Source organism: Rhinopithecus bieti, unplaced genomic scaffold (genome assembly GCF_001698545.2).
Source record: "Rhinopithecus bieti isolate Rb0 unplaced genomic scaffold, ASM169854v2 scaffold_21703, whole genome shotgun sequence".
Taxonomy (NCBI): domain Eukaryota; kingdom Metazoa; phylum Chordata; class Mammalia; order Primates; family Cercopithecidae; genus Rhinopithecus; species Rhinopithecus bieti.
In genome coordinates, this window is record NW_016812332.1 from 5,231,674 (window position 1) to 5,248,965 (window position 17,292).

The 17,292-nt window shown below is 34.4% G+C and overlaps 1 long non-coding RNA gene across 1 annotated transcript in view; it reads right to left on the bottom strand.

The window, feature by feature from the left end:
* The window catches only part of LOC108544663 (uncharacterized), a 46,539-nt gene that overhangs the window by 12,878 nt on the left and 16,369 nt on the right, over positions 1-17,292 (bottom strand). Inside the window, exon 3 of the long non-coding RNA XR_001889922.1 lies at positions 16,896-17,012. This is a non-coding gene — a long non-coding RNA (uncharacterized LOC108544663). The remainder of the gene's footprint in view (positions 1-16,895; positions 17,013-17,292) is intronic.

Consider the following 17,292-nt stretch of genomic DNA (forward strand, 5'->3'; position numbering starts at 1 on the left):
ATAATAAATAAATAAATAAATAAATAAATAAATAAATAAATAAATAAAGGTTTCTCACATCCCTGTTTCTCACATCCCTGTCATCAATGCATCACTGCTTTGGTTACTCTTTCATCATCTCTCTGTCTAGATTATCACTATTATTTCCTTATTATTCCCCCTGACTGAAGTCTCCACTCCACTCTCGTCCATCTTCCGTGTTATCTTTCCTAATCACAGGTTGGAGCAGCCATGTTTCTTCTTAAAAACCTTCAATGGCTACCCATTATTACAGAATACTACAGAATAAAGTTCAAAGTTATTGGAGTGACCTCATTCTGTCTTTTTTTACTTTATTTTATTTTATTTTCAGTATGTGCTCGTGTTTGGGAGCTTATGCTCTGGAATCACTAGCTTCAGATCTTGACTCTACCACTTGACGTGGGGTGAGACACCACGTCCTTCTCTCTCAGTTTCCTCTTCTAAAATAATGACAATAATCCTATTTTTCATGGGTTAGTAATAAAGAATAGTTTAAATAATACTTGTAAAGTACTTAGAAGAAGTGGTACATGCTAAGGACTCATAAGTGTTAGCAATTATTATTAATTATTATTAATAACATGTTTTGCCAATCTCCTAGGCACCGTCTATTCTACCAGTGCCATGATTTTGCTTATTCTATTCTGGGAGTTGAAAATTTAAGTATTTTTTAGGTGTCTGGTAAAGCACAAAAAGGAATCATGTGAATTGAGAGCATATGTCCTTTTCCCACAAAGGCATGCAAATTAAGGTTTTTTTAATTTTTTTTTTTTACTGCTGTACTGACAAAGGAATCATCTCTGTGGTTCATCCTTTACATTTGTGGCAAATTATGACCCATCACCTAAGGTCAACAGTAAATAGTGTCTCTTTCATTGACTTCTTTGACTTCTTCCCTCCTCTGTACTCACAGAGTATTCATTCTCCTATTCTATTGCTTATTATCCATTCTACCATAATGCCTATCTTCATTATTGTATTGAATATGTTCATTTTCCCATTGTCATGCTTATTGTATTATCACTTAGTTATTTACATAATTGTCTGTCCATTTGGATTTTTTAGGTCCTTGAAAACGAGCAAAATCATTTTCCATTTGTGTATTTTCAATATCTAGCCAGTAATTATTACATTTTTTGAATAAATAGTTATAGATAGTATATAGGAGATTTGCAACATAGAAAACTAATAATAAGTAGGGATAAGAAGGTTAAAAAATAAAACTGATGGGACCATGAAGGTAGACTTAAACTACTTTACATGTTTGTATTGGCTTTGGTTAGAATCTCTCTCATGAATTGTTACCCTTTACTGTTTGGAGGCAAATATCAAGGACAAGTCCTCTTTTAAGCCTCTGCCAATTCAACAAGGCAAGAAATTGATAGAGTAACCAGCTCTTACTTCCTAATGGAGGTTGGCTGGTTCTTACATAAAAATTATTGAGTTATCCATCATTGACAGAAAACACTCAGTAAAGGATTATTTTTGAGATGTGTTAAAGGTGGTGATTTTCTTCTGTTTCATCAAGATAGTTTTTCTAAAACAAAATTGCTGAAACTGAAATGCTGATAATTTACCAAGTTGAAGTGCTTCTTTTTTTATATACAACAAACACACAAGCAGACAAACAAGTAAACAGCTCCCTCCTCCCCACAAACACAGAAAATAAACAAAAAACAAAACCAGACAAACCAAAGCCAAAACTATCAATGGGAAGGGTCATAGCAAGTGTCTTGGATTTGTGGCTACCTCTGTTGGACCGTCCAGACCCCATTTTTAGTTCAGGAGTTCTTGGAAGCAGTGCTCAACTTCCACTGTCCAATCCCCTCAAGACTCAACAGCAGCTTCCAGGGGGTCTCACTTCTTTATGAGGTAGTGTGTGCTCTTAGCAACTGGATCTGAGCACCATTTCCCAAAGTAATTTTCTTCCCTTTCTTCTGGTTAATTATATTACGTGTATTGATTTTCTATCTTTTGAACCTATTTAAACATTTTATCTCTCATTTTAGTGAATTTTCCGATTTTTTATTTTATTGGGGGAAGTTCTCAACAAATAAAATATTATTTAAGACCATAAATAATTGTACATTAACAGATGAGTGCATAAAGAAAATGTGTTTTATTTACACAATGAAATATTAGCTTGTTGCAAAAGTAATTGCAATTACTTTTGCACCAAACTAATACTTTTCAGTCACAAAAAAGGATGAAATCTTGTCATTTGCAGCTACATGGATGAGCGTGGAAGACATTACGTTCAATGAAATAAGTCAGTCATATATAGACAAATAGTGCATGATCTCACCTACATGTAGTGTCTAAAAAGTTGACTTCATAGAAGTAGGAAACAGAATAGTGGTTACTAGTAGCTGGGAGGGGTAGTGGGGAGAGTGGGATGAGTGAGTGGTCAATGGATACTAAGTTACAGCTAGATAGGAGAAATAAGTTCTAGTGTTCCGTTGCACAGTAGATTGACTATAGTTGATAGTAATAAGTTGCATGTTTCAAAATAGCTAGGAGAGAGGATTGTAGATATTCTCCCCACAAATAAATGATAATTGTCTGTGATAGATATGTTAATTACCCTAATCTGATTGTTACACATTGCATGTATATATCAAAACATCACACTGTACTCCATAAATATGTACAATTATGTATCAATTAAAATAAATTTAAAATTTAAAAGCATTAATAAAGACAAGTATTGTAAAGGTCTTTCTTCTTTTCCTTCTTAAATAATTTTAGCAATATATTTACACATATTGATATGATTTCACTTAAAATATCTTAGAATTCACGTGTCATCAAATTCAACATGAAAAAATAGCGCCAACAACTTTTTGCTGATTCTCCCTGGCCCAAATTCTTAAGAACTCCAAATCTGATGATATGAATATAGTTTTGATGAAATAAATCAATTGATAACATGATGCACTAGATTAAGAAAAGAAAGGAAGAGATTTTTAAAATCCCCCCCTTTTTTTTTGGTGTTTCTAATAAAGCTCATTTTATTTTTTCATCTGCCTGAGACATCCAGCTCTTCCTAGAAACTTTGCTGTCATTATAGTACCTGCAGAGTGATACCACTAACAGACCTGGCTGTTTGTTTCTGAGTAAGAACAGCTGTGCAACAGACTGTCTGAACAGTCCCCATTTCAGGATGCAGCACAGATCTCTGACACTGAGGCAGCACCACACCAGCTGGCTCTGCGCTCGGTGCATTGCTATTCCTGGATGATTTACCTGTTCTCAGTCCTGTCACCTTACTGTTTCTGCCATCTAATTAAGAACCCATGTTATTGAATTCACTCTGCTGCAAATTAGCAATCCTATCTGTGTTCTTTCTGAGCCTAAACTGACCATTTTTACTTTTATGATACATGATTTATTTTTAAATTCATACAAGATGCTTGATTATTTATTTGTGGTATATTTTAGCTCTCTTGTGAAGTCTCGATCAGAGTAATCCTCTTCTAATGTATTCATATAGCGTGAAGATCTAAATTTCCTAATCAAAATCATGTCAGCAAAAGTAGAGCTGCTCTTATGATAACATTTTAGTCTAGAAAATGATTTTCCTTTAAAAGGGATTCAATGGACATGATGACATAAAAAGAAGTGGCAAAATTACACACAATCAGTTCACATAATCAAAACAGCAATGTTTTGTATTCAGCAAGGATTTCTTTTTACTATAATAAATGGAACAAAATAGTCCTTTTGGAATTCTGCAACCGTGTTATGGCTACAAATGAAATACTACTAGCTTCCTATAGGATTAAGAGCAAGCATTTTAAAAACTTTAGCGGAAAGGATCTCATTGAGATATAGTACCTAAATATACATTTTGGTAACATTTCATCACTAACACTGGAGCTCTACCTTCACTTCAACTTCATTAGGAACTCACTATTAAACCAAGATTAGTTTACTTTTAAAACAGGGCAATTCATGCAAATAGTTCAAATGGTTGCATTTTAATCCTAGTTTTCTGGAAAAGAACTATTATGTTATTCTAGTATGTGCTGTGGAAGTGTACACGATCTATGGAGCATTTCTAGATTCATCAGGAAAAGCTGGTACTGTCTTGAGGAATGCTTTAATAGCCTTTGTGCATATTCTATCAGTATAGTATTCTGAAAGTGTATATTATAAGATGCATTTAGTTTCTCAGAAAGATTGAGGTTCTGTGCAAACAAATATCATGTATTGTATATCTTTATAATCCTTGAATCTACAGTCTGGAAGCCTGACATATGGTAGGTGTTCCAAAAATGATTGTTGACTAACTTCATGGAAGCTGAAGGGACATTAACTAGAATTTATATGAATTAAGATACTAAGTTAATTGGCTTCATATACTATAAAATTATAGTCACATCTAAATCCCCCAAAAAGTACTCAAGTCATTTACATGAATAGATGTCCATATTTATAATCCTGCTTTTTAAAATTCAAGGATCTGTGAAAATTGATCATATGAGTTGGAGACTCAAGTCTTATCATACTCAAATAAAAAAGAGTTGAGAAGCCAGCGGGGGAAAGCATTCACGGCACTTAACATTGCTCCAAGAGTGTAATTTTCTGCAAGCCTGGTTGCTAGAACTGCATGCTGTAACCTGAAACAGTTTTACCTAATGGCTTCTGAAACAACCTGCTACAACTTTAAGAGTGGTTTTACCCAACATTGTCACTCACCAAACAGAGCTCTCCTTTCTATAAAACTTCCAAGCTCCTGTTTGTTCTTTGGACATACCGAAGACCACCTGGTCTGTGTGTATGCCCTGAATTATGATTCATCTATCCCAAGTAAAATGTTAAATTTAGAGATTTCTCTCTACATATTTTATTTGACATTGATAGATCTCTTGATTTATAATCACAGATTTATATATGAATTTGATTTGGTCAGACAACCACTTCCTACTGAATGATCGAATTATCCTTTGGTCTTTTAACAGTTTTGATTTTAAAGAATTTATTTACATAGTTCATTTCTTATTTTTTACCATGAGCTACAACAAACTGTGTGTGAATTCTGGAACCATTACTTTACGTACTGCAGTAGCTATATTTGAGAAGTAGAGATGGAATGACAGAGGAGCTGGAGAATTGGAAAAGTATTGAACGTATCTCTCAGTGGTCAGCCTGCCTTTATTGTGCAAGGAGTTACTTCAATCTAGGAAAGATACATACTGCCACAGCTGGCTACAAAAGCTTTTTCTATGAGCTTGGAAATCATCAAGAAATTTTAAGAGATAGAAGAAAACACCATTGGAAAAGGACTTTTTTCTCCAGAGGACAGTCGGCCTCACTTTCCTTCTCTCAGAAATGATTTCTTTCTTTCTCAAATCACAACGGTGTGAAGAAAAGAAGACTTTCTGCTTTGTAAAGGCAAACTATATAGACACATAAAGATTCATAGGTTAGAACAGAGTAGCCTGGTAATGGGAAGTTTTCAGAGACTACTTTTGAATTGATTACAATTAGCATCATAACTGGCTGAAGTTAAACCGGTAAGTTTATAGCATCTGGGGATCTAGGCAAGGTGGTCAACAAGACAAAAACATAAGTGAACAATAAAGTTATTGTTGACCAGGAAGATCATTGGTTTTGTAGTCATTTGGAGACCTCAATGGAGAGCCTAAAATGCTAAGGAAACGGCTTAAAATATGGCCGAAGAGAAAAGAAACATTAAGAACATTGAGAATCTACGCTGACAACAGCAGGAGATGGATATAAAAGAGAAAGCAGAATGTCAGGAAATGCACAAGGTGAAGAGGATAAAGAAAAACACACTAGTAAGAAAGTGCTCATATTGTAATGAAAGATCTCTCCGAGTGCATAGAGGGAATCTGAGGTCCTTTACTGCTAACAGGAAATGTCAGCATAGGGCACAAGAACTGGACCACATGATTTGGGAATAAAAAGAAAGAAGGTAGGATGGGCACAGTGGCTCATACCTGTAATCTCAACGCTTTAGGAGACGGAGGTAGGTGGATCACCTGAGGTCAGGAGTTTGAGACCAGCCTGGCCAACATGGTGAAACTCTCATCTCTACTAAAAATACAAATATTAGCTGGGTGTGGTGGTGCATACCGGCTACTCCGGAGGCTGATGCAGGAAAATTGCTTGAACCCGGGAGGTGGAGGTGGCCGTGAGCTGAGATTGTGCCACTGCATTCTAGCCTGAGCAACTGAGTGAGACTCAGAAAGAAAGAAGGAAGGAAGGAAGGAAGGAAGGAAGGAAGGAAGGAAGGAAGGAAGGAAGGAAGGAAGGAAAGAAGGAAGGAAGGAAAGAAATGGAAAGAAAGAGAAAGAAAGAAAGAAAGAGAGAAAGAAAGAAAGGAAGAGAGAAGGAGAGAAGGAAGGAAGGAAGAGTGCATCAGCTCATTGGTCTAGGGGTATGATTCTTGCCTTGGGTGTAAAAATAAAGGGGGACAAAAAATGAGGACAAAGACTATGATCTTGCATATAATTTTCTTACAAAGTTGTGTAATTCTCTGGGGGGACAACATGTGTTTTTTTTCTTTTTTTTTGGTTTATTATAGTAGAAACTTGTGGCTTGTCTTTATGCTTTTGCTTAATATTTTGAGTTCAAAAGAGCTTCTAATTCATATTTTTTGTGACCCTTATTTAATGTAAAATTCTACTTAAATTATATTTTGTATCTCTTTGCTTAAATATTCTCAAATTATTATAGATTAAGGTTAGGAAAATTGAAAATAAAAATAAAAACACGTGTCTAAGTAATTATATACATATATTATATTATATACATATAATTATATACATATAACAATTTCTTTAAGCACAAATGTAAATCATTACACATTTATATTTTATATAAAATTTATAATTAGGTATGAATATAAATATGTACATGTATTTACCTAACTGTTAATTTAGACATTTTATAACTAATTATAAAGAGTTATAAAATATATTCATGTACTAAAAGTTTTATTTAGTTTCTGAAATGATCAGATTTTTTTCTCCTCTAAATCCTAAAGAACTCCTTCAAATGTTATAAACCATGCACAACTGAACTTATGGGGAATGCAACCAACATTTGGCATCATTTTGGAATTTATCCAAAATAAAGGCCAAATTATCACACTTTACGTTATCTATCAGGTAAAAGGATGCACAATGCTAGGTGAGCCTCACTGGAACTAGAAGCATCATAGTCCACACATTTGAATGTTATTCTAACCTACATATTGATGTCATAAAATGCTGCTATTTGGGGCTCAGTAATAGGCTCTGCATCAGTTCTAAATTTTGGAGGCTTGCCACTTTGTCTATATATTCTGGTAAACCCCACAGTATTAGATATATCAGTGGTGGAAGCACGGCATATAGGTTTTATATGCCCCAAAGGACTAATCGCAACACAGATGGCAAGGGTTTTAAAGCAAGGGCATCCCTTTTGCAGTGAACAATTATACACCTTGTGAAAAACAGCTACTCGTTTGCTTCTGGTCCTTAGCAGAGAAGATGCCCTACCTGGTTGGTGGATTGAGCCAGCTAGGACTGGCCATCTAAGAAGGCCTGACCTGTCAGCATTGTCTATTCCAGAGGACATTGCCTTGCACTTGACTCTTTCACCACTAGTCTGATACAAAGACAAATCTTGAAAAAATAATTTTGAATATGCTAAGTTGAACCATATGAAAATTGTGGGGATTTTTGCAGATAAAAATAATATCACTAATTTCATATACTTCAAACTAGCAGAGAAAGATTAACTGACATTTATTCAGTGCCTAGCATATGCCTAAGATATGATGCCTTCCTCTTTCCCTCCTTCCTTCCCTATTCCCCACTTCTTCCCTCCCTCCATGTCTCCCTCTTTCCCTTTCATTCTTCCTTCCTTCTTCACAATGTATTTTTCATCTGTTGTATGGTTTGAAACTTTTATTCCTTTTGAGCTACTAAACACATTTATATTTTTGCAGCATATACTGTCTTGTGTTTTGCAATTATGATTCATAGTTATGATTTTAAAATTGCATGAAAATCATAACCATCTCAGTTTTAAATGGCCAGCTTACACATCGATACAAAACCTTCTTTTAAGAAGTCACCCAAACATATGAGGCACACATCAATAAATATGCTATTAGAAACCTGAAGGCAATAAAAGCAAATGCTAAGGAATTAGTAAATAAAGTTTCCCCGGGTTAAGTACAATTCTAGCCAACAGCACACATTAATGGTTTAGTTGAAAGCCTGCCTGACTTTTGGTTCGTTCTTTCTTTTTATTGTTAAGGTGTCCTAAAGACAAAATAACAACTTTCATACCTAGAATTTCCACCAACTAAAATTTTGCACTGCTAAAAATGCACAGAATTGCGGGGGAACTGCCCTTGTCATCTGTTAAGTTATACAAGAACGTATGCTGCTGAGAGTTAAGAAACATCTCTCTTCAAAAGAGAAGGACAAGCTCCAGTACAGGGAAAACCAAACCGTACTATTTTTTTTTTCCTTCACAAATAGTACAATAAGATTAGCCCAATGATTTTTTATTTAACATAGTCGAACACATTACTAATATTAAGAGGCTATCTTACTCTACTTTATTTGCTATAATAATTGCAGAAATAACTGCAACTAATAAAATATTCTAAAATATCCATTAAGGCATTTATCATAGATGTAGCCTTTTCATTTCTTATTTTTCAAATAAGACCTTAACAGGAAGAATTATATAAGTATGAAGAAAAGGACATTAAAAAGAAGCTAGTCCAAGTTCTTTTATTTTTCAGATGAGAAAACTGTGGTCCAGAGAAGGGGACGTGATGATGCCAGTGATGGAACCGGGATGAGAACTCGCATCTGCTGATTCCCTTGTGCTTTATTTCATCACACACATGAAACAAGAAGAGAAATGTTTAGCATTCAGTAGTGAGGACCACTTTGAGATTAGTTTGTCAATTTCCATATAAGTATGCTTTTGCTCGGTATATCTGTGTAAAGCAATAGGTACTCCATGTACTAAAAGTACATGATAATTATGACTTGAGGATAATACAAAGACTGACTGGTTTGTGATTAAACATTTCACATAGTAGGAGGTGCTTGGATATTATTATCTTTAAAACAAATATAAAATTGATTTCAAACTAAAGCATGAGTATTTTAACAAATATATTGAATATCAGAGAGGAAGGAGGAAGGATTTTAGAACAATGAACTTGGAAAATATGATTATTTTTGACATGTTTTCACATTCCTACAACTACAAGTCACTTGATAAAATGACCTAAAAGTTTTCTTTTTTTTTTTTTCTGTGCCATCTTCTCAGCTTCCAACCATGTCATTTTAACTAACAGAATTGCAGCCTATTTGTACTTTTTTCCTTCTGCATCAGTTTCGATTCCTTTTTATATACTTGCTTTTATCTAGGTGTCACATTCTCTCTAAATGATAGATTGTAATCTTAGCCATAGAAAAAAAAAGGAAACTTAGAAAATGGATGGATTTGATTTTAAGAGATATAGGCTAGGCACGTGGCAGCTACAGAGAAATGAGCCTCTAGTGAATGCTAGCATTATATGTGTTTTATATTAACCCTTGGTTATGTACATATAAAAATATTTTGTAAGAAATTTCTTCATGTATTTTGTAAAATTATTTTAAAAGTCCTTCCTCCTCAAGTCTCTGAGGATAATCCAAAACATCTGGCAGTTTTAAGGTCAGAAATATGAATTTTATTCTCAAATACATTTCATGTCTCACTTTAATTATGTGTAAAATGGTCGTGTATTCATTTATATATATAATATAGATATAATTTACTAATGTCATATAAAGGAAATATTTAGCAATGTGAATGAGAAATGAATAAAACTTTCATAGAACCTATAGTCTAACAGAGGAGGCACAGAAGTAAAGAGACAATTATAACATAACGTGACAGACCTTAACCATAGGGGAGTAGAAATAGTGCTGGAGGGAATAAAGTTGTGGCTTCTGTAAAGCAGGGACTATGCTGAAAACATGTTTTGGTTTTGTTAAAAAGAGCATATCTGCTCATTGAGTTGAAGTTCTGTGCATAGACAGATGATTCAAGGATCCTCATTCAATAAATCAGGAAGGCATCATGCTTTCCAGTTCTTATTGACAGTGTGTAAAATAGATTTTAAAAACAGCTGAATCTAGAGGGGGAATGCAGGGCAAATCAAATTATTTAAATGATTTCTCCACCCCAGTGAAGTTTAAAGAACCATATTTAGAAGAAGAATCTAATTTCACATGCAACTGATTAAGTTTTACATGAGTTTGAAAGGGAAATGGTTTGGGGCATGAGAGAAGTCGGGGAAAATGTCAAATTCTGCTGAACCAGATTTCCCAGTGTGGTTTTATTTTCAGTTTTGTAATGGAATTTCAGAGTCTTACACTCACATTTTAGGTATAATTGTTAACACAGAAACTTATTGAATAGTTACACAAAATATTCTTAATAGTATTAACAATGCAGTTTCTTCATTATTTGAGCAGATGATTCAGAGGTGATTGTTTTGCAATGAGAATCTTCCATAGAATACAATCAGTACCAGTTACTGAGACCTGAGTCAGGCATTGTTCTACATGCCTTATATGTATTCATTCATTTAGCTTCGTAACATCCATAGTAAGTACACGAAAATATTATCTCTATTTTATGGATACAAAAAGTGAGGTCAGAGAAAGTGCTTTCCCAATGTCACACACCTAGTAAGTGGTGAAAATTTGACAATCTCTTTAAGGAGTCACTTGGCTATCTCAAATTCAGGAATTTTAATTTTGCATTCAAGCTTCCACAGCTCTATTTTTAACAATAGGCCTAGATGTTCAGAGAATAATTTAAAATTTTTATGTTTTCTGGATACCCTTTATATTAGAAAAGTTTGGATTTAATTTTCTGAATTCATATAACCCCACTTTAAAATTTGATTTTATTTAACCAACAGCAATAGCAAGGAGACATGTACTATCCGACATATAATGAAGATAATCATTAGAAGGAAAATTGACATATAGCATTTTTAAATAACTCACATTTATTTAGTCTATTACAGTTTACAAAGCACAAATATCTGTCTGTGGTAATTTTACACTTCTTCCTGCTACCATATTTTAATTTGTACCAACATCTTGCTTTATATATCCTTTTACTTTCTCTCCATTTCTTTCCACCAGTTACTCTTTTACTATTTTATTTCTTAGACTCTTTTGGTGAAAATTTAGCTCAAAAGTTCTAAATGAGTAGCGTCTTTTTTTTTCTTATGCTTAGCTTGGGGTCTAGTCTTCATTCTGGATCACCATTATTGATCCACACAGGGGTTTAAGTTTCTGTCTGAACCTGGGATGGAGACAGGTAGGAAGGCAGAATGAAGTTCTGTACACACAGAAGCTTACTGCCTTGGTTGCTACAGACTAACACTCTGCCTGTATTCTTTGTCCCATGTCCCTAGCTTCTAGGGATAGTGTTCTGAAGGGCCCTCAAAGTAATTTTGTTTTAAATCCTGACCTTTCTCAATGTACCACACAACATTCTGATGTCATTTCTGTTTCCTCATCATCTGGCTGGCAGAGTTGTGACAAGTATGTATTTGACAATCAAGTGAGACAAGCCCATAAGAGAACTCATTATGATTTTATCCTGATAATCAGACCTAGAATCTTATTTAAGGGAAAATCAAAAACGATAACAACACACATATCACATAGGAATCTTAGATCAAAATCATCCAAAATGCCTTCAAACAAGCCACTTATATCCCCAACTTTTTTTCATTTTGTAGATCTTGGTGGAGTACACATATGGACTATGGTAGAAAAAATAACAGCTAGTGTTTGATAAATTAGTCTGAGTGATTATGATTTACAATAATCCATTGTATAGCTCAAAATAACTAGAAGAGAAAAATTTGAATGTTTCTAGTATAAACACAATTATTTAAGGTGATGGATATCCCAATTATACAAATTTGATCTTTACAAATTATATGCATGCATTAAGTTATCACATGTACCCTGAAAATATGTAAATCTATTATGGATCAATAAAAAAGAAACAGTTGTGATTTGATCAGGAGGATTAATCTCTTGGGGATTGGAGCATGGGAGGAGGGAGAAGATGGAGTATTTCTACTCCTCCTCTGAATCAGGTTTGCTGCAGTTCCCACAATAATTGTGTTCCTCCATAGCTTTCACTTTCTCTGCCCTATGGTAATACTGTTTCTTCCTTTCAGCCCTGCAGCCCAAAGAGGCTAATGGCTTCCTATTCTTGTCAACACCTATGTGTCTCAGATCCTCAGTTGGTTCCATTAATCCTGTCCATACTTATGCAAAACATATCTTCATTAAATTCTCAGAATTTCAGCTGAGTGTGTCATCTGTTTCCTTCTGGCATCCTCACTGATGTACACCTATTTTAAAAATCCTGAATTTCCTTAGTAAGTATCCTAGAGCTAGAGCCTCAGTGAGAACATAATCTGAGCACCTGACTGGAGCTAGGCAACATCTGAAGCAAGTATTGCCTAAGCACATTACAATGATGGACAGCCTCACAGCCTGGGATGTAGGACATGTCTTCACTGTATTCAGTTCATTCTGTATTATTGTTATTTACGTGATGCCCCTCTTAGGACCAGATACTGTACCAATTATTTTTTGTTTATTTTTATTTTGTAAGTGGCAGAAAACACTGACTAAATCTTAAAGAAGATGCATTATCTTCTGTAATATAAATCCAAAAGTAGGAAAGACTTTAGTCAAAATTTTATTAGGGCAAAAATCCTGTTACTTTTGTATCTTCCCTCTTCAGCTCTCATGCTTACTTCATTCTCAGGGTGGCTTCCCTCAGGGTTCCAACATAGTTGCCAAGATCAAACAGGACTACAATCTTCTTGATTAACACTGGGCAAAAGCCTTTGGCCCCTCACAACGATTATACTTATGTCCTTGGCTTTACGGTATGTGACTAACAACAACAATTATTTTTAAAAATTAAGTAGGAGACAAAGATCTCATGAGATTTGGTATAAAATATATAAATTCTGGATACTTGAATATAGGAGGGATATTTTATTTTCCTTATATATTAGATGATAGAAAATACATTCAGAAACATAACTATGTTTTTGGTGACAAAATGACTTTTAATATTGTTTCATAACAACTCTTCCAACTTGTGCCAGCCTACACTTAGCCTTTTTACTTACATTAGCCTTGAGAAAAAAGCCATCTTGCTCACAGCATCACTGTTAAATATGTATATAATATATAAAATATAAATAAAACATGCTTTCATGAGAATAGCAGTGTGCCTAGCTTTTAATTATTTAAAAAAACAACTATGAAATTAATGCTGCAGGTCGAGTACTACTAGAGAGTATAGGAAGATGACAATAGACTGATATGTTCTGTGAGAAAATGCCTCCACATCTTTAGCTGAGCAGTTTCCCATCTACCACCCACTTCTGCTGAAGATAAGTGTTAGATTCTGTTCCAAAGGGCCATTTCAATTTGTTTCCCAAAGTATGATTCAAGTAACAGTAATTTTAAGACATGATGGTAAGGTTACACGGTTCAATACATTTAGGAAATTACGAGTTAAATGCTGGGTTTAAAATGTGTTCATACTTGGATTTCTGAGGACTTTTAATATGAAAATGTGCATTGCAAATGGTTAGATGGTATGCTGCACTGTATTTCTCAAATATACATTTACAAAGAAAACATTTTTGAGACTACTGTTGGAAGGAGTGCACTTAGAAAAATGATAGGTTAGGTTACTGACATCTGAGTCTGGTTATCTTGTATTTATATTTAGAATTCACAAATGTCTATATTGTTTGAAAAATTATTTATTCATTCAGCAGAAATTTAAGACTGCCTACTGTCTCCCCCTGTTTGATACGGTGAAAGGGAATAAGCAGGAGTTCCATAGACTTTGGTATAATCATCTGTATTAAAACCACTAACATATATGGATATATTGACAGTGTCCCATTATGCTTGGAGCACTATGCTAAAAGTCCCTGAGTGTAAGGACCTTATTTATGATTAGAAAGACCAGACCACCAGAAAAGGTAATAAAATCTACCAGGTCATGTTAAATGACAAATATCATATAGCAGATGTTCAAGTTAGGGAGTCATCACCAAGGAGTGAAAAGGTGAGAAATGTCTTTTTGAAGAGTATGGGAGTTAAACTGGACTTTGAAGGAAGGATCGGGCTTTTAAAATGTCCAGGTGAGAGGGGCATTTTGAGATTCTATGAGAATAGTTTCTCTGATAAACAGGATGATTCTTCTGAATTAGATTGTCTTTCTCTATCAGACTAATAACCTTATTCTTCATCAATGCAGATAAAGATGTAAAGATCTGTAAAAAGATGACAGGGTCTGTTGGAGGAGACACAGATATCACCTACTATTTAAAAAGTTCATTATATCAGGAATGGTTTTAAAACATTTATATGACTTTGGAAATAAGAAAAGGTATAGCGTTTTGAGGCATTTTGGGGCCATGCCAAATCTAAATGACTATTGGAAATCTTATAAGAACTGACGTACTTGTCACAGAAAGCACCTCGTATTGTCACCTAATTTCAGGGTTATTGAATTGGGATAGTGGAAAATAATGAACCCCCAAAATTGTAGATTCTGTAATTTCCCTGCCTTTTGCAATTTTTCTTGTTTTCTTCTACAGCTAAGTTTTCATTTTAAAGAAATACATTTCCTTCCTTTCTAGTAGCAAAGATAAAAACCTTTAAAGTCTCTCAAATTGAGACTATTTCTCAGCTATCCTAGTTTCCACTAAACCAGAAAAAAAAAACTATAAAGTGAACTATAATTATTTCTTTCCACTTTCAAAAGTCATACAGAATGTTGAGTCCTTTAAATCCTACTTTCTGATTCTGAGAAGTTGATTGTTTCATAAGCATTCAGCTGGAGTTGAGGCACCTAAAATTACCAAACCACTTCTAGCCTGTTTTATTCTAATTGGCCATTTTGATTATTCATTAATACAAGTTGTTGACTCTAATCACTGAAGTCATGTTTCAGTGGTTCACTTACTTCATTCTGGCAAGTGACAAGCCTGACAACATATGAATGTGGAAGTAAATTATCACCCAAAATGTAAGTCATTAATCAGAAACCATAAAACTCTGGGATTTCACTAATATGATTAAACAAATCTTTATGGAACCATTAGATTCCAAGGTACTATCGAAGTCATACTGAGGGTCCTGAAGATGGATGAGCAAATCATAGACCACTTCTATCAAAGGTTTTAATGCTATACTGGGGAGGCCAAATAACCAAGCAGTGATGAATCAGTGCAAATATGTTAAACAACCTTAAGGAATAAAGTGAGAAATAAAAGTAGGGAAGGAGAACAACTGGGATTATCGATCAGGAAATAATCCATGTGATAAAAAGAAATTCAATTTATGCCATAAAACACAAGTGAAAATTTCTATAAGAAAAAGTAGTAACTGGGAGAAAGGTCCAAGTGATGAATCTGTCAAGAATAACAACAGAGGGATAGGAAAGTAACAGGCTTCAGAAGTTTGTGAGTAATTTCAACTCGATTACCACATGGGTTGCAAGTGGGGAAGTAGCTGGAGCTAAGGCTCCAGGGTAGGTTGGAATACTGTGAAGTGTCCTAGGAAAGACAGGGTTGGGATTTTGTCTTGATTTGATTGATAGTGGGAAGAGGTTTACTTAAGGAAACATTATCATTTTAGTCATGTGTAGATAAAACTGCACTTAGATAAGTTAGGTTACCAGGGTGCAGGATACTATTTTAATCTATGGACGTACTGTGGGCCGTGTGGTAGAAGGAGATTTCTTATGCAAAGTAAAATAACTCAGGTCGAAGGTAAGAAGGCATTTGACTCTAACAAAATTTTAACTGACCCTTGATTCATTTTTTCTTATTTCAGATATAAAACATTGAGTTTCCTTTAATGTACAGTTTAATGTATGTATGTATATATAAATTACTGTTCCAATGATAGTTATTAAAGACAACAGTAATTTGTTATTGGTTAAAATAATGCTTAAAAGTGTTTCCATATTAGTGACTTAAAGGAAAACAAGTATTTGGCCACTAAACTGTAATTGGCTCTCTACCTGGTGCATTGCCTGGAATTCGGCATTATTCATCATTTATTCTTCCTTTTCCTCCAGTATTATTGTGTATGGGGATTCAAAGGCATTTTTTCCCCTTATTAAGTGCTCAAGCACAGTTTGTTTTCCCATATGAAACCAGATTTTACAAAATCTTCTCCATATTCCCCCACACCTTCCAACAATTCAATCTCTCTCTCTCCCTCCCTCTCTCCTACTTATTCTTTCTCATACACAGAAAGAAAAGATAACATATAAAATATATTCATCAATTTTACCTCCTAATCAATTAATTACTTTCATTCTGCTTTACTATTTTTGGAGCATAATTCATTGTTTTTGTGTTAAATTTCATGATTAACTTAAGAGCAATTTCTTTATAAGAGACACATTTTATTTGATCCCTTGAAAATACTTCTAATAATGTATTCATAAATCTAACAGTTACATAGTGGGCTATATTTTCTTTTAACATTTTAAAATATAAGACTTTATAGGAATAGCATTGGATTTGTAAATTACTTTGGGTGGTATGACTGTTTTTATAATATTGAGTCTTTCAATCCATGAGCATGGAATGTTTTTTCATTTGTTTCTGTCGTCTCTGATTTCTTTCAGTAGTGTTTTGTAGTTCTTCTTGTAGAGATTTTTCACATCTGTATTAGTCCATTCTCACACTGCTATAAAGAATACTACCTGAGACTAGGTAATTATTAAGGAAAGAGGTTTAATTGACTTACAGTTCTGCAGGCTTAACAGGAAGCATGGCTTGGAGGCCTCAGGATGCCTACAAGCATGGCAGAAGACAAAAGGGAGCAAGCACCTTCTTCAACAAGACCACAGAAGGGAGTATGAGCCTGTGAAGGAGGAACTGTCAAACACCTATAAAACCATCAAATCTTATGAGAACTCACTCACTATCATGAGAACAGCATGGGGAAACCACTGCCATGATCCAATCACCTCCCTCCCTCGATATGTGGGGATCCTTGTCTTGTTTCAATTTTCAAGAAACATGTAAAGATGCCTCCTCCTCTAGTTTCTGTAGGATTGCTATCAGTTCTTCTCATATGTCTGTTAAAATTCAGCTGTGACTCTATCTGGTCTAGGGATTTTTGTTTGTTTATTTTTGATTGG